Source organism: Rattus norvegicus, chromosome 13, assembly GCF_021556685.1.
Source record: "Rattus norvegicus strain SHRSP/BbbUtx chromosome 13, alternate assembly SHRSP_T2T, whole genome shotgun sequence".
Classification (NCBI taxonomy): Eukaryota; Metazoa; Chordata; class Mammalia; order Rodentia; family Muridae; genus Rattus; species Rattus norvegicus.
Window position 1 is genome coordinate 69,482,431 of NC_141546.1, and position 21,820 is coordinate 69,504,250.

Consider the following 21,820-nt stretch of genomic DNA (forward strand, 5'->3'; position numbering starts at 1 on the left):
TAAGGAGTCGAACCAGCCGGAGAGGGGCAAATGACTTCACAGCTCCTGCGTTTGGGGTAGAAGTTGAGCAGCAACCAGAGAGCAGCGAAGCCCAAGTGCCAGCATCCGCCCAGAGCGCTCGCCGCCGCCGCCTCCCAGGATCAGCATGCAACAGCGATCCGCGGCTGCGCCGGGGAGAGGGTGGGAGAGCGAGCAGGCGAACGAGCGGGCGGGCGGGCGGTCGAGCACTCGCAACGAGGAACAGGTTGCAGTCAGTCTAGCTAGCGATGGCAGGGCATAGGACTTAATCCACGTACCGAACTTCCTCACCAAAGACCAGCTCTTTCTCCTCCCGGCCTTCCTGGCTACAGAGAGCAGAGATGATGCTTCAGGGCAGGTTGAAGAGCACAGCGCAGCAGCGCAGCAAGGTGGCCAAGAGGGACGCGGGGGCGGGGCTCTCAGAGTCCAGCGTGGTGAGGCTGGTTTGGCTTGTAGATTCGTTTTACTAAAGACTACCAAGGAAGAGTCGCCGCCGTTCCCTCAAGTGATGAAAAAGAGAGGCCCACTGAAGCTGGTGATGCCTGCGGACTCTCTGCAACAGATCAAGGACCTGTCCAGGAACACGCTCTCCTTGGTCCTAGGAAGGGTACCCAGTTGTGTGCCTCTTGCAATGCCCTGCATAGGGTTCTGCTCGCTGCTGCTCTAGTGGAGGGTAGGGACACTCCTCCCCCAGGATCTTGTAGCCTCTGCTTCGGATCTCCTAGTTACCATCAGCAGGGATGCCCAGGGCAAAGAGAATGCCCTCTTCCTAAACCAACACTTAACAGGCCTCATAGAGAAGTGCCCTCTGCTTCTCTGGGACCTTCTGTCCTATGGGTCCTAAGGGACCTTACAAGGCAACCTTTTAGCCTGGACTCTGCTTACCTCCTGGCAGGTGGCCCAGATATTCCAGTCCCCAGACAGTGAGCCTCAGTAAATGCCACCCACCACCACCTTTTATTTTTCAACTAAGGTCCATTGACATTCTCAATCCTACTTCATTTTAAGAGAGACAGAGAGAGAGAGACAGAGAGACAGAGACAGAGAGAGAGAGAGAGAGAGAGAGAGACAGAGAGAGAGAGAGAGAGAGTCTGAGGTGTAGAGGTAGGAAATGTAAGCTTCAAAGTCCAGAGAAAGAAGTTCTGTTTAACAATCTAGTTCTTGCCTACAGGAGACTCCATGGACAGTCTACCCCTGCTCCCTCCTGTCATCTACACTCTCTGGAGCACCCTTTCCTTGATTTGTGCTCACCCTTGGCTTCAGCATGTAGTTGTATCCATATCCTTTCTGAGTGGTGGAAGGGCTGAGGGCAAGGGGTGGCTGAAGACACAAGCAAAGGCTGACCAAAGCCCCAGTGTTGGAAACATGGGGGAGGGTGTCTTCTCTGTTATGAAAGGCACTGTGTGAAATTACCTGACAAGAGATAAGGTGTTGTCTGAGTGTGAGGCATGTGTATTCCTACTCGTATGTGTCTGTGCATGTCTGTATGTGTGCATTGGTACATGTCTGTTGAATCAGAATGGAGAGAGAGAGAGAGAGAGAGAGAGAGAGAGAGAGAGAGAGAGAGTGATGGAAGAGGTTCTGTGTAAAAGAAATGTAAAGAAATGGTCTCAACACAGGCCTTGCATGCCCTCAGGAACTTTGTGTTGACCTTGGGATTCATCGGAGACCATTCCAGACCAAATTACTGTTGGAAGTGTGTCAATCCCACCTGTTATTGTTATCTCACTTTGCTGACAAACTTATTGGGAGATATAAATAAAGGAGGGTGACCATGAAGTGTTACTAGATGGTCACGTAGACCAAGTGGCTGCCTCAGAACTCTGTAAAATGGGACTAAAATATCTGATTTCCAGGAGACCCATAATCCATTGCAGAGAAGCCATACAAACCATTCATTTAGCAAATATTTTTGCATCCATTCCCCACAACAGACACTATTTTAGACACTGGGGATTCAATAATGAGCCATATGGATGATGACATAAATAATGTGTCTTTCATAACTTCCAGGAGATTGTATAGCTTCGCAGGCTCTGCTCTAAATCTCACTTTTCTGATGAGACATAACACTTTCCTCATCATGCCTTTGTGTCTGTTTGCTAAACAGGGTACACTAGCCTTTTACCTTCCAGAAGTGTTTCTGAGAAAGATTAAGGACCCCTACCTTGTCTCTTTACCCAGCAAACAAAGATCTAGTACTGATTCTGTTTCCTCTTTCTTCCATATGCTGGGTTTCCTGTGACTGCTGCAATTCTTTAGAGGCCTAGAATATGCAAGACAATATACTATGTGGCAGCGTTGGGACCCCGTGGGGCTGAACCCAGCCTTTCTGCATTCCCAGACAGCGGGCTTCACAAACATCTAGGCAGAGCTCACTCTGGATCAGGGATGGCTCTGAAATGAAGCTACTTAGGATTCTTCAAGAAACAGTCCCCGGAGGGCGAGGGAATGTATCATGGTATCAATAGGTTTAGAAGGGCGCTTGGTTTAAGGGCAGCAAAGCTGGAGGAAGGCACAATCTTCTCTCTTCACCTCCAACCTGAATGCCACAGCTTTTGAGAGCTTTGAGAACTATGGGTTTCTATACTGGCTTCCTACTCTCATCTCTCACATTGCAACTTGCCAGGTGGATACCTTTTTAAAGATTAAATCACATCAGTGATTGATATAGTGACCAATTTACATAAGCCCTACAGCTGGCCACCTCAGAGCCCAGAAGAACATGAATTAAGGTGCTGGTTCAGCCCCCAGAACAGCAGAGCTTCAGAGTCAGGAAGGGGTTGGTTCTGACCTGATAAAATGCAGAGTGTAGACATCTAAGGGATCTGATTTTCAGTTTCTAATAACCATGCCACATAATTGCAAACTGTATATCATCAAGAGGAGACACAATGCTGCTAAGCCTATGGATGTTCTGCCTCCCATCCTCAAGACGAATTCTGACCTATGTCTAAATATTCCAGACACCAAGCTAAAGGAACCATCAAGAGTGACCCCAATCATTGCCATCATGATCCTTGTATGGGAACCTGATAAGTATACTTTCCCCTGGTTCTGTGGTTCTCTCAAAGACCCACAAACGGAAGTGTGGAGAATCAGCAACTGATCAGAACTCTGGAAAGCAGTTTTAAAACCTTTGGAAAACACCTTTCTCAGCCTCAGAGAGCCAGAAGTCTTATTTCCCTGTTGCCAGAGCACCATCTACTGGTCACTTGTGAGACATCACTCTGAGCACAAGTACTTAGCAATCCAGCACCTCGGGCACCAAGCTTGAGAGTCCAGAAGACCTTAACAATTGACCTCTAGTCACCAGCCCTATGTCACTCCCCTGTGGGACTTTGTCCAGATCCACACCCTCCTTTTCACATGGCAAACAGTTCATCTCACAGTTCCCAAGAAGCTCATACCCACATATTGGACACAAGGTTACCAACACACACACACACACACACACACACACACACACACACACACACAGAGAGAGAGAGAGAGAGAGGGGGGGGGGAGGGAGGGAGGGAGGAAGAAAGGGAGAGAGGGAGAGAGGGAGAGAGAGACAGAGAGACAGAGACAGAGAGAGACAGAGACAGAGAGACAAAGACAGAGAGACAGACAGAGAGACAGAGAGACAGAGACAGACAGAGACAGAGAGCAGGGAAGAGGGATGATCAGGATGTAGCAGCCAAACGATCTGCATGGTTCGCAGCAAGCTGTGACCTGCAGACTCAGAATTTAACAGGCGCAGAGGAAGCAATGACAAACTTTCCCAGATTACTGACCTTACACAGATTATTACATTTCAAAATCTTTTTTTTTTTCCTGTAGCCCTGATACTCCTGTGAACAATTCAACTGTCAGATAAGAATAAGGAAGACTGACTGGAGTATTTTCCGCCTTCTGTATAAAAGGAGGGAAGCAAGGACATCACAGTGTCCCCAGACCAGGCAGGCCATGGAGCACGTGCTAAGGCATACAGAGTAGCGAGATGAGACTCTATCCCAACCATTCATAAAGATCTTCCCAGACCTCACAGGCTTTGTGCCATCTTCATATAAGATTTTAGCCACTCATTGAGGAATCTGAAAATCTGGGCCTTGGCTGAAGGCATGTTCCCCTCCCACCAATCCTGATCTTTACTCGGCTTTCCCTTGCCAATTACACTTGGATGGCCTGTGTTTAAACTATCGGAGCCCCCTTTGTCCTATTTTTCCCTTATTGAGCTTTTCCAAGAAATAGACTCTTATGCAGAACTATGCTCTAAGGAACATAATGCAGAGGGGATTTGGGAGTGGGTTCTTAAGCCAAAGTTGGCAGGAAACCGTGTGCAAATGCACAGCGGAGCAGAAGAGCGGGATGGCAGTGCAGACATCTCAGGCTGCTGGCACTCGCAGCATCACACAGCCCTGACTCTGAGGGAAATGGAACTCCACATCCTTACATAATAATAGCCAGCCCTGGAACAAGCATCTCTCAGACCTGGGCTTGAGAAACCCCAGGACACCATAACCTATCGATTGATCAAACAGCTGAAAGTTTGCCCAAAGGAATTTTGACCCTATCCCTTGACGGTAACGCAACATCGCTTCAGTAATAACAGCGCTAGGGACACCTCACTGCTTCTTTGCTGCAGGGATATGAGACATATTCTATTTGTTATCTGAGGCCCAGAGAGTAAAGGACTTTTCCAATGGCACAGAACTGGGAAATAGCAGTCAGCTCTCCTGATAATAAGCCTAAGATTCCTTATGGCAGTTGCTGCTATTAAGGTAATGTATGCCAAACAATGTCTCCCTTGCTTAAGAGTTAGGTCCTAGACATAATCTTAGTATTGCAGAAGTAAGGCATGAACTTAAGTTTAAGAGTCTCCAAGGGGATTAAATAAGAATACACAACATCACTGGGCGGCTATGAAAGATTGTTCATTGGTATGTATACAGCTCTTGGAGTGCCATCTATCACACAGTAAGTGCTGTGTGTCTTCCCCGCATCTTATCTATGGCACTGGGGCTGAGATAACACACAACAGGCGCCTTGTGACTAATGGGGAGCTTTCTGTTTCAGAAAGGACAAAATGCAGTCATCAGATGGCTTTGATTTGCAGGCCAGGGGTAGATGGAGGAGACATGGAAGTGCCTAAGATACGGTTAAAAAAGGACTGAAGCTGAGTGTGGTGTTACAGACCTGTGATTCCAGCACCCGGGAAAGGTGAGGAAAGTCAGATTTCCACTTTGAGGCCAGTCTGGGATACAGAGAGACCTGACTCCAAAACCCAGGGATAGGGATGTAGCCCAGTTGTAGTTGTCTGGTGTGGTCCTTGGTTCAATACCCAGCAGGAACAGAAAAAGAAAAGGAAAGGACAAGGCTAGATGCTAGCAGTATCAGAAACCCAAAGGTTCATGCCACTTGAGAGGGCTGGGTATTTTGTTTACTGATTCATGAATTCATAAACCACTTGGTAGGTATTCCTAAAGCCCTTTTCACATGCCAGGCATTTTTCTTGGACTTCTGGAGCTCAAAGATAAATCAGACATAGTCTAAGAACTCTGTGAACATAGAGTTTAAAGGAGAAACAGACGAGACCAATTCCTGAAAGGCTCTCTCCTAGAAACAGGACAGGGGGGTACACAGAAAGAGACTAAGAAGAAGGCAGCCCTTTCAACTGGAGGCAGCCAGAGAAGGAAAACAGTCCATGACGCCCCAGCATTGTAGCCTGGAAGGACAGCCCATCATGTGAGAGCTCAGGCTGGAGACTCCATACAAGATGCACAGGGTTGACTACGAAGTCTGCATTTCTATTTGCAGGCTCCATATCTGGAATCACAGAGGTGCAGCCTTACTTCTTTAGTCCATTCTTTGGCATCAGATGAGATCGCTTTCCAGCCTGAACAAACAAGCAAATATGTTGAACCTACCAGATGTTAACTGCCATTGGCAAAGTCGGCGGGGGCGGTTTAGAGCCTTGGAAAAACTGGATTTCACCCCATCTCTACCCACCTCACCCCCTACCTAGGGCACCACTTGTGCTGCTCTACCAAAGCCAAGGTAGGCAAGAGACTCAGCAGAGCTCCTGTGCCTACTACTGAGGATGATCGGAGAGTAGGAACCATTAACAGAAGCAGCCAACCCCCTCCCCCACACCCCCATAGCCTCTTGTCTCAGGAAACACAACAATGGAGCCCACATCCTGCAAAGCTCTCCCAGCCTACTTGGGCTTAGATTGATTCATCCATTCAGCAAATGTACAATGAGTGCTGTCTGTGTGTCAGGCCTCATGTTAGATGCCAGAACCGGTTAGGGAGTGCCTAGGAAGGGAAGGGTTGAGAGCAGACACTGTACTTGCCACCCCTGTCTAGCTCCCCTCTCTGAAGGATTCTCTTGAAGAGTATGCTCCCAAAGCAGACAAAGCAGCTCACCCCTGAAGCAGAGCCTTAGGAGAAGACTGAAGCCAAGGGAAAAAGACTGCTCACCCATCATACCTCTCTTGGTACCCTCTGGGCGGGAACCAATAGCAGATTAAGTCACCACCTGTCCATCACTGCACTCTCTCTCCCAACCTTCTCCTACACTGAGCAGTTGGTCGCACTCATAAGGCATCCCCACATGATACGGACTCAAGGGCAGTTTTGAAATGTATACCTGGGAAGGACATTTGCTGGTTCTGCCTCCTCCACTCACCAGAAACTGCACTACAGTTCTCCAACGACCTGGGATTGGTCAGTGATAAAGTCTCCTTTTCCCTCTCCCATCCATATCATTTAGTATAATTGACTTCCTGCTCTTCCCTGAGATCCACCCCTTGTCTTCATATCGCAGTTACCAATCTCCCAGTTTCTCACTCTTCCCATCTCTGGCTTTTTATTGCTCTCACATAACTGTGCAGAACGCTCAGGGACTCCTCTGCCCCTTCATCTTCCCCTTCTGCTGCTGCTCCCTTTGGACTCCTATCCTTGTCCTGTGCTCTCGTGTCTACCCCCTTAGCTCTCACCTTTCACCTCACCTCCAATGAAGTAACACACGTCTTCTAATCATTCCAAACTCAGCATGAATTCGAGCCAAGTTTTTCTTCCTAAGACTATAATTTTTATCTCTGGGATGCCGTGGCCCCAGCCAATCATTTAAACTGAGTGATCATCTCCTATTGCTTGGAAAATGATCAAACTCCTTAGCCCACCAGTTCGAAAAAAATCTGGACAAGTTGAATCTTCCAGATCTTTCCCACACACGTGCCAAGTGTGTCATGCTCTACCGAGATGACAGTCACAACAGACGTTGCATCCACTATTGCCTCAGATCATTTAGCGCCTGCCCCTTTTTCACTTCTCCAGCTCCTGCCACTGCCCAGTTGAGTTTCACCTGCATCTCTGTCATAGTCCCTCCAACTCCACGCCCCTCTCTCCTGCTTCCCACGAAACTTCCTCTCTTCCTACTTCATGGTATTGTTTAGGATACTTGCATTTTATTATCTTCATGGAAGCCTTTACAAAGTACCTTTACAAAGTCAAGTGGATGAACAGACTTTTTCAACTCCTTTTGATTTAAAAATAAAAACGGATGCCCGCTTATTTAACAGTTAGGTATTTGGTCCTGTCTGAAGACTGGCTCTTCTTGTGTATTCTGGGTCTGGCTTTGGGTCTCTACTTTGTGGCCAGATGTTTCCACTTGTTCCTTCTAGTGTTAGGATCACCTCCTCCATTATTACAATGAGGTGCTTACCTCTCCTGAAGGAAGTCAACTGATTCTGACCCACAGAATCCCAGCACCATGACAGCCTCAGCCTTCTTCTTCTTTCTTTTTTTTTTTTTTAATGAAACGTCAAGTTAGAAATTTCCAAAGCCTTCAAAACAGGGCTGAATAATATTGCCAAATGGGTTGTTAAAGGAAGAAATTGAGATCCCCCACATAAAGCAAAGTTTCAGAAAACGAAACACAGGATAAAAGTTAGCCAACCCCTACCCCAAAAAAAGGCAAATGCCACCAGCAAGTCTCTTTGCTGAAGAATGAATTACATGAGAAAAAGAAATACTGGCCCCCTAGATACAAAAATCAAGCAAACAACAACAACAAAATCAGACACACACCCCACTCTAGATTCAACTCTGATTCGATCTGCCACTCAGGTGTACAGACATGCAAGTGATTCTTTTATGCTGTTGAAAGCTTTCAGACAGGCTTAATTCAGCACTTGTGAATGTGAAGAATGACAAGCTTTCTTAAGATATTCAAAAGAGTAAGTAAGAAGGAGGACTGCGAGTGTGGTTGAGTGGGAGAGCACTTGACTAGCATGTGGGAGACCCTTGATTCAATCCCTAGTACTGCAAAAAAACATAATTAATTAATTAATTAATTATGGAACCATGAAAAAATAATCCCCAATCAAACAAGAATTTCTGAAATATTTATTCTGTTCTAAGACCCCTGGCAATCCAATTCCTGGGACACACACATAGACACACTCACAATGTCACACTCTCTCTAAGACATTTTGTTGTTTTTTTAACACAACCACTCTGTTCTCAGTCACATTATTCTAAATTATCTGCTATATAGATAGTTAATAATTAATACAATAATTCCAAATTCCCAGATATGCTCTTTTCCTTTATTCCTCACGTATCACAACTTCATATGGAAAATTTGGGGCTATTAAAAAAACAAAAAAAAATAAGCACACATCAAGAAAGCAAAAGTTAATGTGATATGCATATGTGAAATATCAGAGTAAACACTGGGGGTGGGGGCAAGCCTATCAGCTCATCACTTAGAAATCTGGGGTAGAAATATCCAAGTTCAAGGCCAGCCACGGCCGCACAGTGAGACTGCATCTTTACAAACCAGCTGAGAGCTAATGAGATAGTTTAGTGTGGAGAGACATCTCCAAGCCTGATGACCTGGGTTTGATCCCTGAGACCCACATGGTAAAAAGAGAGAACTGACTCCTGCAAGTTGTCCTCTGACATCTACACACACACACACACACACACACACACACACACACACACACACACACCCCATATGCCTAATTAAAAAAACAGAAAGGAAATATCATAATGTAACATATCATTTACATAGTCAACATACCTTAACATACATACAACTTTTAAAGCAAAACAAAATAATTACAATATGTGGTTTATAGTAATTATAATAAATATTAAAAGCTGTTACATCAAAGGCACTACTCCTGGCTTTCCTTATTGCTCAGAATACTCTCACGGGGTAGGTACTATTATAATCCCCCTTTTATAGATATGAAAAGCAAGACCAAAAAGGATCAAATAATTTTCTGTAGAGTCAGATAGGTGGTTAGTGGCATAGAAAGTCAACCCTGGGATTACCTAATTCTCATACCCATTATCTTAGCCCCTGTATGGCCTCTAACTGATATCAACAGAGATTGGAGAGAGTTGCTCTATTTCATGATTCTACAAGTCCAAGGGTAGCAGACGCATCCAAACTCTCTAGGTGGTGCTGACAGTGCTCAGAACCCAGGCTGCAGCACAGAACTCTGCTGGGAAACTGATACCTCAGCCCCACTTCTGTTTATAAACACTTGTGCAAAATAGCATCACATCTCAGGGACTACCAGAGAAGCCAAATGTGGCAACCAACCCTCGAGCTGCATTATGGCACATTTTCAGCTTCATTTATAGTTTCACACTTTTAGTCTCTCACAACATCATCTGTCCTGCCAACCTGCATCCTGGTTCAAAACCTGTCTCAACTCCTCAAAACTCTTCAAATCCCAAGGGTCATGCTGCTGCCTATTCTGACTCCTGACAAGTATGGTTTTGCACATGTCAATCTATTTGTCTAAATCTATTGATTGGCTAAATTTATCTGAAATGCACTAACCCCTGAGCTTCCTGTGGGTCAGTCCCATAAGCCTTCTGGAAAATTTACTGACCAAATACCAGCTGGGGTCAGTGAAAAAGTGGAAGTCAGGGAGGAAAAAGGGACAGTGCTCACTTAGAACAGGAAGCAAGGATCTGCTGCACAGACCCCAGTGTGACCCAGAATGGTGTATTCAGGGAATCTAGAGACAACACTAGGAATATCGGTCCTGAACATCAAGAAGGACTTCAACTTTTTTCATGAACACTTCTACTGCCAACGCAAGCCATGAAAGTATTCAGCAAATTTAAATCCTCCTGCCTCTCAACTTGTTTTCCTGCCTGCACTCCAGCAGGTAAAACACCCACAGACTCTCAGTGCTCTGGGCTGTAGAATTCACAGGAGTCTATAATGTTCAGGTTATTTTTAAACTTTCAGGCCACTCTCCCTCCCCACAAACAGCAGGCCTGCCATTTAGAACAGTGTTTAACCCACACCCCACCTGCTTTGAAACTTTTGCTTTTTGTGTTAAAAGAAAAGACACAATCCTTCAAGCACGCACGCACACACACACACACACACACACACACAAACGCATACACACACACTTTCACACACAAGACAGTACCAGTTGTGGAGAGGTCAAAGATCCTGCTCACAGGATGATGTCAACATTGTCACAATAGCTTTAAAGACACTTGGTAAACTCAAGAGTCATATCACTGCAAGTGAAACTATCATTGTATTTGCAGGGACACACACCAGGCATTACAGACAAAGTCAAAAGACAGCTCCATGCTCCCAAATGGAGAATTATACTCCCAGTAAAGCTTTCGGGATCCTTTATTCACCCAGGGAACAAGGTTGGTGATACAAAGGGTTCTGTTACAATATTCTTCAAATTAGCTATCTTCTGTCTGGCTTAGTTGTGGAGACAGGCTCTCACTGTGATCTAGGCTAGCCTGAAACTCATAGAAAACCTCCTGCCTCCACCTCTCAGGTGCTAGAATTACAGACATGCGCTGCCATAACTGGGCTTTTACGTTCTTTCCTTAGAGAAAAACATTCAGGAAAAGGGAAGAAAGTTCCTCTCAACAGGAAGAGAATTGAGTAATTTCTTTTGCCATTTTAAGTCAGCAACTATTAATAAGTAATGTCTGTGGGAGACAGAAGCTCGGCATGTCTGTCACCTGCTTGAGCTACACGAGGGGCCCATGTAGTAGGTGTGGTTGGTATAAACCATATCTTGTACAAGACAAATCAGGATCAATAAAGTCAAGTGTGTAAAGTCACGTGGCACAGAGTTAGAATGGGTGCCTGAACCTGCCATAGACTAGAGGCCTCATACACCCAAATGTCTGCATCCCCCCTAAATTTTAGGCTAAAACTTACTCCCCTCTGCAACAGTATTAAGAAATGAAGCCTGGACTGGTGAGATGTTTCAGTGGGTAAAACCACTTGCTGCCAAATCTGAAGATCTGAGGCAGCCTTCTGACCAGAGACAAGTTGAAGGCACAAATGTAGCCTGGAACCTGTAGCCAGATGAGAATGTTACAAGCATTTAAGGAAGAAGAGTTCACAACTACTCAGAGTCAATGAGGGTCAACCGGTGAACACTGGGCCCTCCCCAGTCATGGACAAAAGAAGAAAGATTAAAAAGTCCCTTTACCTGGAAACTAGCTTTGCGTGAGTTATACATCTTCCTGTAGCCACTGAACCATCCAGGTTATGAAAAGCAGACTGGCACCAACAAAATCAGCTACAGACTGGCTCCAGGACCTTCCCCTTGATGGTGTAACTTCCAGAACAAGTACTTACAGCCTCTACATCCCCCTCACAGACACAGTGCTCCAGAAACATGTTACAGAATACACCAAGCAGCATCCTTACTGAGCCAAACCTTAACATGAGAAAAGATGTCCCACAGAAAGCTCCTTTGCCTTCTCCACCCCCCTCTACCCCCAGGCACTAATGGATGACAAAAAACTGGCCAAGTGGACTTAATTAACACTTACACTAAATACATCTGAGGGACTTTTAGAACCACAAAAGTATGTCTCCCTCAAGACAATTAACAAATGCACACACTCCTATACATCCAGGCCCGGGTACCTCTCTTTACCTCCCTCCCCTCTTTGGGGAGCATTTCCAAACTCAGGCTCTCCCTGCTCCACCTCTCTAGTTGACCATTCATCCCCACCTCTTCTGCTTGCGCAGAAGTACTCATGCGCAGTTCCCTTAAGTCCTGTTCCCTTCCCTGCCCACGACGTAGATATCCTCGGTGATTTCATCCATCCTAACAGCTTCCACTAAAGCTACTATCTGAACAGTGCCCAACATTTCGTACATAGCCCTGTTCTTTTTGAAGTCTGGTACCATTCGCAATTGCTCAGATGGGCTCCCCAACCTGGAAGGCCTGACAGCATCATGAATCAATTGGTTTAAAAGCAACTCATCCTCTTTCCCTTACAACCAACTCTGTCACAGGCCTGTGATTCTGTTTGTAGCTAGCTCCGCCATCTCCCCCTTACTGGGGCAGAACACTTTGCATATTTTATCCCACCTCACACCAATCATTACCTACATCTCCCTTTTCCTTCGTGCCACGCCCACCATCTCCATTCCTTTTCCATTTGCACTAGTATCACCTCTGTGACCGGAAGGTCGGGCTTCTTTCTGCTCAGTAAATGGAAATAGGCTCCTACCCCATCTATCTTCTTCTTCCAGGTTCTATGGAAATTCAGTGCTTAGCTCAGCTCTGAGCCTATTCCTACCTTCAGAGCAATAAAATACAGACATTCTTCAGTGTTCTACCCCAGCATCTAGAAGAGTATCTGGAAAAAGAATTACTAAGCACATTTGGTTTAAAGGAAGGGAGGGAGGGAGAGAGGGAGGGAATAGAATTATCTGGTACCCATTATATTTAGAAACAAAATTGCTATGAATTTAAGATTAATCCAAACATGAGTATCATTGAGTCCAAGCTTTTATTACTGTTCTGTTATACTCAGAACAATATCTCATATTAGTGCTTCAGTGAAGCACTGTCAGCATCCTCCAAATGTGCCAAGTTTTTCTGTTTCAGGTCATTTTTCATTTTTCTCTTCCCTTCTTTCCGCCTATTCTCATTGCCGCCAGTCAAAAGGCTGCAAATCAGTCCAGGTTGCACTCCTATGATCCATTCTGTGCTCATATGGCCAAAGTGACTTCCCACTCCTCTAAGTACCTCTGGCACTTCATGTTATCCTGCCTCTGACACTGCGATGTGCATTTATCTTCTACGTTGCATGGCTTCATCTTTGCATTCTCCATAGCCTCCAGTGCACTTCCTCACAGGTTGTGTATCCTTGTGTATTTACTAAAAATATATGCAAATGCATAAATAAATGAATGACAAAAATGAACAAAGCCAAGTGCACACAAGCAGAACGCAGATTTAATGGAATCTATACCGTACTGGGGAGGTGCTGTGGAAGAAGTCGTAAGTGATGAGCCTGATCTGGAGATAATCTGTTCAGTCCAAGGAAGATTGCCTGCAAGGCTCACTTCACAAGCACAAGTACAATTTGTAAATATAACATGGCAAGACAAATAATCCATTGCAAGGACGCAGATACCAGGGTCACTATGAATGTGAAGAGAACACAGTATCTTAAGATTTGGCTTTTTGAGTGAAGATAGGGATGATCTTAATTCATTCATTCATTCATATATATATAAATACATATTCATATATAAAGATATATATAGATATATATATGGCAGATATATAAAGATATATGTGGGCATATATTCAGAGAGAGATGAGTGATGTGTCTAGAACTGGTCTATGTTAGATACAAAGGTACTCTGAGTATAAAATTTGTCTAATATGCCATACATATCAGTCTCCTCTTATAAACTCTCCACTTTACAGATGAACCAAGACATATACAGCAGACTTTCTCTGACTCATCATTCTCCACATTTCTGATCATTCTTTGTCAAATAGATGCCTTGTGTTGTATAATGCTGAACAGTATTCCTGACATCTAGTCACTGGGGACATGCTGACATGCTCCTCAGTTTTGACATTTAAATATATACTGTGAGGGGAGTAAAATCATCCTTGGTTGAAACCACTAGTGTAATCAAGTGAATGTCTCAAGATCCCAGAATTGGCATCCAAACCAGACATCATAGCATAGAGATGCAGTGACTCCCAATGGACCTCACTTCTTGGGGAAGTCACAACCTTTGGGGATTGGAGTAAAGTCAGAGTTATGTCTCTGATTCTTAGATTCATATCCCTGCTGAGGACTCCACACCTCATGATGAAAGAGAAATAAGGAAATACTGTATATCCCCAAAAACGTTCATGGCTAATGTTACAAAGTGTTTGTGTGTGGATGTGTGTGTGTGTGTGTGTGTGTGTGTGTGTATGAGAGAGAGAGAGAGAGGGAGGGAGAGAGAGAGAGAGAGAGAGAGAGAGAGAGAGAGAGAGAAGATTAGAGGAATATAGAACTTGGGGAAAATAGGATAAACTTTCCATCAGTAATAAAAGATACAGATTATTGGAGTCAATAATCTCAGTGAGTTCTAAGCAGAAAGAATAGAAATAAATGCAATTTATACAGCATCAAGTAAACTATGAATAAAGTATAAGGTGAAAATATTAAAAGTATCCCAAGAGAAGACAGAATACCTACAGGCAGCCAAATGATCAACTATAGCAAAAAAAGGCCAAAGAGTAACAGAATAATATACACAAGTATTGAAAATGCTCAGATAAACTTTCATTCAAAAATTGGGTTGAAAGAAATACTATCACTGAAAAAGATAAGATTATCATTTTAGATTAGATCAAGTAGGTTGTATCAAATATGCCTCAGGAAGGAAATATGAATAGAAAACAGGAATGACATCCAAGAAAAGATGTCGTGATGAAGTAAGCTATTGGTGGATATGAAACCAATTCTAAATATATCTATATAAATATATAATCTATGAATACACACACAAAATGGAGCTTTATTACCAGACAATGACATGATAGCCAGAGGTGATATATTACGCAGGAGCACAGACTTGAAATCAAAACATATCTTTCAAGCTCAGTATCACACGACCTAGATAGCCACTAGAACTCTACACTTTATTGGAATTGAGAGAGGTCAAAAGTTAAACCCGCTTGCTGTACAAGTATTTGGAAGTGAACTCATATCCCCAGAACCTACATAAAAAGCCAGATATGTCTATAACTCCAATATTGTGGAAAGTGGAGACAGGAGGATTACTAGGGGTTTCTAGTTGGCAGAGGTTAAATAAGAGGCCCAGAAGTAGTGGGGGGAAATTACTTCATTTCTGAACAATGTTGGTCAAAAGACTATACATGGGGTGGGCTTGGAAGAATCAAAAGCATAACCTATTTCACACTGTACACAAAAATTAATTCCAGTTAGAAGAGGCAAATGTGAGAAACAAAACTGTAAAAACTTTCAATTTAAAATGCAAATGACTTCTTTTTTATATCAGTGTGTAGAAGGAATTTTTAAATGAGACATGATGAACAAAATTCATAATGGCAAAAGTCAATAAATTTTGCTCCACTAAAAGTAACAACTCTATGAAAAAAAAAACCACCATTAACAGAGTGGAAAAGACAAGTAATGATGGAGAAAAGCTATAGCCTACAAGTCATATCTAGAATACATATAATTCTCACAAATCATAAAAAAACATAAATCATCTTCTAGAAATGTATAAGCAAAGATATGAATCCAAGATTCACATGAAAGGAAATTCATCTGGCCAATTAACTTCTATTAATTGCTCAATTTTATCAGTAATCAGAGAAAGTTCAATTAATATAATGATTGGATTCCACTTTACACTTGTCAGCTTGGCACGCTTTAATAATCGCGAGCATCTCAATTGTTGGCGATGCAAGGAAATGAGAGCTCTGCACGTGGTGGGATTAAAACAGCGGCCACTCGCTTGAAAGAGCAGTGGCAGCAAAGCTGGGAGTGTGCATTCCAGAACCCAGCAAGTCCACTCTTCGCATCTCCCATAGAGAAAGAAACCTCCATGTGTCCAAGGAAATGTAGACAAGGCCCATCATTTCAACATTACCTGTGATGACAGAAGGGGTGTCAAGATCACCAGCATTGGAGGAAATGAGTTAACTTAGGAGCAGCAATGACTCAGACAGTGGAGCACCATGCAGAAGCTAAGATAATGAACTTAATGTGCATGTAATGATGCCAGTAAATCTTCTAAATAAACGTTGACTTTGCAGCTAAAAGACACAACCCATGTATCATTCACAAAGATACTCCTGTACATAGTAACACATGCATGTGTAGCAAAATTACTAAAATGCACTTAATAAGAAATATCAGTTCCAGAGAACCTCTGTAGTGAGGAATGGGGACGTAACTGCGTTTATAGAGGCTTACTCATCTAAAACTGGGAAAGAGAAAATGCAAGCAGGAAAGATGTTGTCCACTTAATCTTGGTAGTATATACACAGATGTCCTAAATTTCCATATTAAGTATTTGAAACATAATTGTGATAAGTACTTAGAAGAAATTCGGAGGCAAGAAACTGAAGGTCCCAGAGCTGCAGTGACAGCTTCATCCATTACTGGTGGAGATGTAATTAGTGCAGACATCGCTACTGAAGAGGATGGGTCAGTGTACCTCAGGAGCCATAAATACGTACGAAGTCTGAGCTTCAAAAACCTCAATTATGAGAATCTCTCCTTATGAGATCATCAGACTTGTTCATAAATAAATTGAATTGAATTGATATTTGAATAATTTAAAATTATGATTTTTATTGTTGTTAACAAATTATGGCAATCACACAATAGAATTTGCAATTTTGAAAAATTACATGGCCGTAATGACATAGGACACTCGCTACTCACAACATATTATTAATCAGTGAAGAAAGTTACAACGTGCACGTTGTAATACTCCCTTGAGGTAATAAACTATCTGTTGGCTATTTTGAGTGTGCATATGTGTACACAAAGGGGGGGAGAAGCCTAGAAGAATATTTTCCCAATGTTAATTATTTATAGGATTAGGGGAATTTTAATTTTCTCCTATGTGCTTTTCTATATCTTCTACAGCAAACAGAAATTGTACTATCAAAACAGAATTAAATATAAGATGGGTATAAGTTCTAATGAGTGGTTCACATAAGCCACCCTTGGAGACTGATGCTTTGTTCTGCAAAAGCTGGTGTTACTTTTAGTTGAGCAAGTGAAGAAGACAGCAATGCAAAGAAACTGCCCCAGGGTTTGATGGCAACGTGTGAAGACACAGTTGCCTGAAGTATTAGAATGTTCCATCTATAGGATAGTCTGAACAAAACTCTCTCAAAGTATGTCCTAGAGACAGCCTGGTGGTGATGCATGGGTGTGTGTGGCTCTGGGTCTCTCAATTCCAGACTCCTAAATGACTCCACAGGAATGTTTTCTGCACTTATTTAATGGCATAGGCCCTAGAATCCACAGGCATAGGCTGAAAAGGAGGTCAGCCAAACAAGAATCAAGATCAAGGACACTTCAGTCATTTGCTACTCAACGTCAACCTTTCTATGGTCTCATTTATTATGGGTGAAGTAAAAGAGCCTCAGGCACTTTCTGCACTGAAGTCATTGAATTCTCAGGAAATCTCCAGTATGTTGGTGGAATTGATCCCTTATACACATCTTCCTCTATCGGGGCACTAGTCTGAATAGAGCCTGGGGTCATCATGAAGTTCTCTAGTTGTCCCCAGCAGTGTGCCCAAAGGCAGAGAGCCTTGACATGATCAGCCAGAGAGAGGAACTATGGCAAGTTTGAGTTGGAATCCTGATGAACTATACAGTGAATTTCAGGCAGGCTGCTGTGCAGAAGCAAGCCACCGCTCGAAGCAACCAGACCATCTTAACAGCACCCTCCTAACACAGCTTTGTCTTAAAACCGTAGCCATAGACATACATGCTCAAGACCTCCAGGGCTGCTGCTCTTACTGAGACCATAGCCTCTCCTGATCAAACCATGGGCAGCATCGTCATTGTTCACCTTGCTCTTCTTAAATCTGTTCTGACTCCCCAGTCATCTTTTAAAAGAGTACAACTAATCCTGCATTCCCTGGTCCAAAGCTTCCTGAGGGTCTTCCCTACCATCGGCTTGTCCCCGCACTCTGGGTTAGCCTGGTATGTCCAGGAAGCAGAGCGGGGCAGGACCCACCTATTTTCCTCAGGTCATCACATGGAAGTAGGAGGGAGGGAGAAGAGAAAGCAGAGGAGGAGGAAGGAGAAGAGAAAGCAGAGGAGGAGGAAGGAGAAGAGAAAGCAGAGGAGGAGGAAGGAGAAGAGAAAGCAGAGGAGGAGGAAGGAGAAGAGAAAGCAGAGGAGGAGGAAGGAGAAGAGAAAGCAGAGGAGGAGGAAGGAGAAGAGAAAGCAGAGGAGGAGGAAGGAGAAGAGAAAGCAGAGGAGGAGGAAGGAGAAGAGAAAGCAGAGGAGGAGGAAGGAGAAGAGAAAGCAGAGGAGGAGGAAGGAGAAGAGAAAGCAGAGGAGGAGGAAGGAGAAGAGAAAGCAGAGGAGGAGGAAGGAGAAGAGAAAGCAGAGGAGGAGGAAGGAGAAGAGAAAGCAGAGGAGGAGGAAGGAGAAGAGAAAGCAGAGGAGGAGGAAGGAGAAGAGAAAGCAGAGGAGGAGGAAGGAGAAGAGAAAGCAGAGGAGGAGGAAGGAGAAGAGAAAGCAGAGGAGGAGGAAGGAGAAGAGAAAGCAGAGGAGGAGGAAGGAGAAGAGAAAGCAGAGGAGGAGGAAGGAGAAGAGAAAGCAGAGGAGGAGGAAGGAGAAGAGAAAGCAGAGGAGGAGGAAGGAGAAGAGAAAGCAGAGGAGGAGGAAGGAGAAGAGAAAGCAGAGGAGGAGGAAGGAGAAGAGAAAGCAGAGGAGGAGGAAGGAGAAGAGAAAGCAGAGGAGGAGGAAGGAGAAGAGAAAGCAGAGGAGGAGGAAGGAGAAGAGAAAGCAGAGGAGGAGGAAGGAGAAGAGAAAGCAGAGGAGGAGGAAGGAGAAGAGAAAGCAGAGGAGGAGGAAGGAGAAGAGAAAGCAGAGGAGGAGGAAGGAGAAGAGAAAGCAGAGGAGGAGGAAGGAGAAGAGAAAGCAGAGGAGGAGGAAGGAGAAGAGAAAGCAGAGGAGGAGGAAGGAGAAGAGAAAGCAGAGGAGGAGGAAGGAGAAGAGAAAGCAGAGGAGGAGGAAGGAGAAGAGAAAGCAGAGGAGGAGGAAGGAGAAGAGAAAGCAGAGGAGGAGGAAGGAGAAGAGAAAGCAGAGGAGGAGGAAGGAGAAGAGAAAGCAGAGGAGGAGGGCAAGCCCGTAGAAGGTGTGTGAACCAGGCATCAACTGCTAGAAGATAACCACACCTCAGAGCAATCCACCAGACCTCTTACTGATTAAAACATTCTCATGCAGAGAGCCATCCTCTCCAACTTCACATTGTCCAAGGGGATCCCGAGTACCTCATGGGGCAGTGTCAATACAGAAGCTCCAAGATTAAAAGCTAATTATTTCTAGATGAGTTAAATAAATGGGTGGGGGGGGGATAAATAAATGACTGAAATCCAAGATGAAGAGTGAAAAGGCCAATTCACAGCAACTCAAGGCACTGAAAACAGGACCCCTCCCCACACAAAGTGAAGTCAAGCCCCCATACAAAATGTCTGCATTCTATAACTTGGAGAATCCCAGCTAGGTGCTGAACTCACAGATCACCCAGGTTCTTCGTGTTTCGTAGAAATGTGTGTGTTCTTGAATGTGCACAGATATGTGTGTGTGTCTATGTGTGTGTATGTGTGTCTATGTGTGTGTATGTGTGTGTATGTGTGTGTGTTAGGTATGTGTGTTGTGAGAGCACATATGTGTGGGGTGTGTGTGTATGTGTGTGTGGACATATGTTTGTGTGGCATGTGTGTGTATTGTTTGTATGTAATGCATCTGTGGTAGGTATGGTGTGTGTTGTGAGAGCACATGTGGGAGGGTAGGAGAGAGAGAGAGAGAGAGAGAGAGAGTGTGTGTGTGTGAGTGTGTGTGTGTGTGTGTGTGTGTGTTATGAGAACTACTATAGCAACTAGAGGACAAATTAAGGAAAGAGAAAAATCATGGAAGAATGAAATGGGCTAGAAAGTTGTCAGAAGGCAGATATAGGAATGAGCAGAGGAGGACCTCTGCCCACTGTGGGTGCTGGCTCACAGCTTCAGACAAAAAACCAGGAACCACAGAACTTGACTAGCACTGAGATTCTTGCCATCATCTCTCACTGGTTTGCCCCTGCCTGCTGCATTCCATCAATTTCCCTAGAGAGGGACAATCTTGACCCCCTGATGGAAATGTAGTGAGGACTTTAGAATGCCAGTTCTTCTTCCTTTTATCAATCACAGGTCATATTGATGATCTCAGACACCTCTCCTATTCCTGGGCCAAGTCATTGGCTCACTTATCTTCTCTATCAGCTTCTAAGGAGTGGATTGGTGAGCAGCCAGGCAGAACATTTGGCAGAGGTTAGCCCTCTACGCTTACTCTCAACAGAAAGGGAGTAACTATGGCCAGTCTTGAATACTGTACTATAACAACATGAAACATTAAAACTTCCTTTGTATAAGTTGCCTGTGTTAGCTAGCACAAAATGAAGCCAGCTACACCAATACCTCAGACCCTACCACCCACACCCTCCTGTCTCCAACACTAAAGGCTCCCAATTTGTGAGGGAAAACATGGCTTCCATGACAGCCTTTTCCCTTCCTGTACGGTCCACAAATTGCCCTTATCTCTAGGCTGTCTTCTCATCAACTTGATCTTCTTCCACACTGTAATGTCTATGTATCCACAAATCCATATGTTAAAGTCCTCCACTCCCATATGGACAGCACTAGGAAGTGGGGCTTATTTGCATAGCTGTTTTCTCCATATTGCATGGGAGACCATGAAGCTCATGAAAGAAGCACAAAACATACAAGACTCAGCAGGTCCTTCCCCAAGATTACACACAGTGAGCAGTGCTGGTGGAAAGATTCTTCTGTGGTACATCTGTATGTAAGTTATGCAGTGACACAGGCTTGTCGAGTCATTACCCTAGCCGAGGTGGGGTGTGTCTTCAACTTTCTAGCCTCTGGACTATAAGAAATAAATGTCTGTTCTTCACAAGCCACCCACTTGATGCCTTATTATCACTGTAGTCCAAACAGACAAAAACATGTTCTTCCAATAGAGAAGCTATCCTGAGACCCTTTGCCTCTTCCTAGCACTGGGAAAGTCACAACCAGGCAGCTGTGAAGATTACAATTACAGTTTTCCCATTTTTAGCCCTCGAGGGAAAGACCGGTGCAGGAGAAGGGAGAAGAAAGTCTTCTCCAGCTGTCACCTCCCACAGCCCCACAGCGAGTGCTGCAGGTAAATATTAGCTCCCGCAGGCATTGGAGAATACCAAGGATAGAGGGGGAGAGTTGGGGAGAAGGGGAATATGAACTTGTACTGCTTAGCACCTCTCTGGCAGCGTGGGAAGCTGATTGAATAAGCAAAACATGAGCTCTCAACTCCAGGCACATAAGTAAGCTCAAATCTCATCCCTGCTCTCAGGAGCCTGTGAAGAAGCCTAAAGAAGGGTAACACCCTTGGTCCATTCCCTCTCCATTCCTTTGTACCGCTCAGCCCTGGTGAAGACTTCGTTTCTCTGAAGAGAAGGAGGCTTCCAGGAAAGACATGAAACCACCAAGCAAAGGTAGCTGAGTGCAGAGGGGAATACCTGAGATCGTACAAAGACTGAGTGTCCCTTTCCCTCACCCTTGTGCTGGTCACCAATAGCAAGACATGACTCTTAATCCAGAAGGGCAGACTAATATGCTCTTTCAGAAGTCCTTGATCAGAAGCTCTTGGTGACTCTGTGTAAGCGTGGTCCTTCTCCTCCAAACTCCCCATACTTTCCCGCACCAGAGTTCCTCCCCT

At 44.4% G+C, this 21,820-nt stretch overlaps 1 protein-coding gene across 1 annotated transcript in view; it reads right to left on the minus strand.

The window, feature by feature from the left end:
• Positions 1-21,820, minus strand: part of Cacna1e (calcium voltage-gated channel subunit alpha1 E) — a 484,040-nt gene that overhangs the window by 316,289 nt on the left and 145,931 nt on the right. The gene's annotated exons all lie outside the window — the stretch shown is intronic.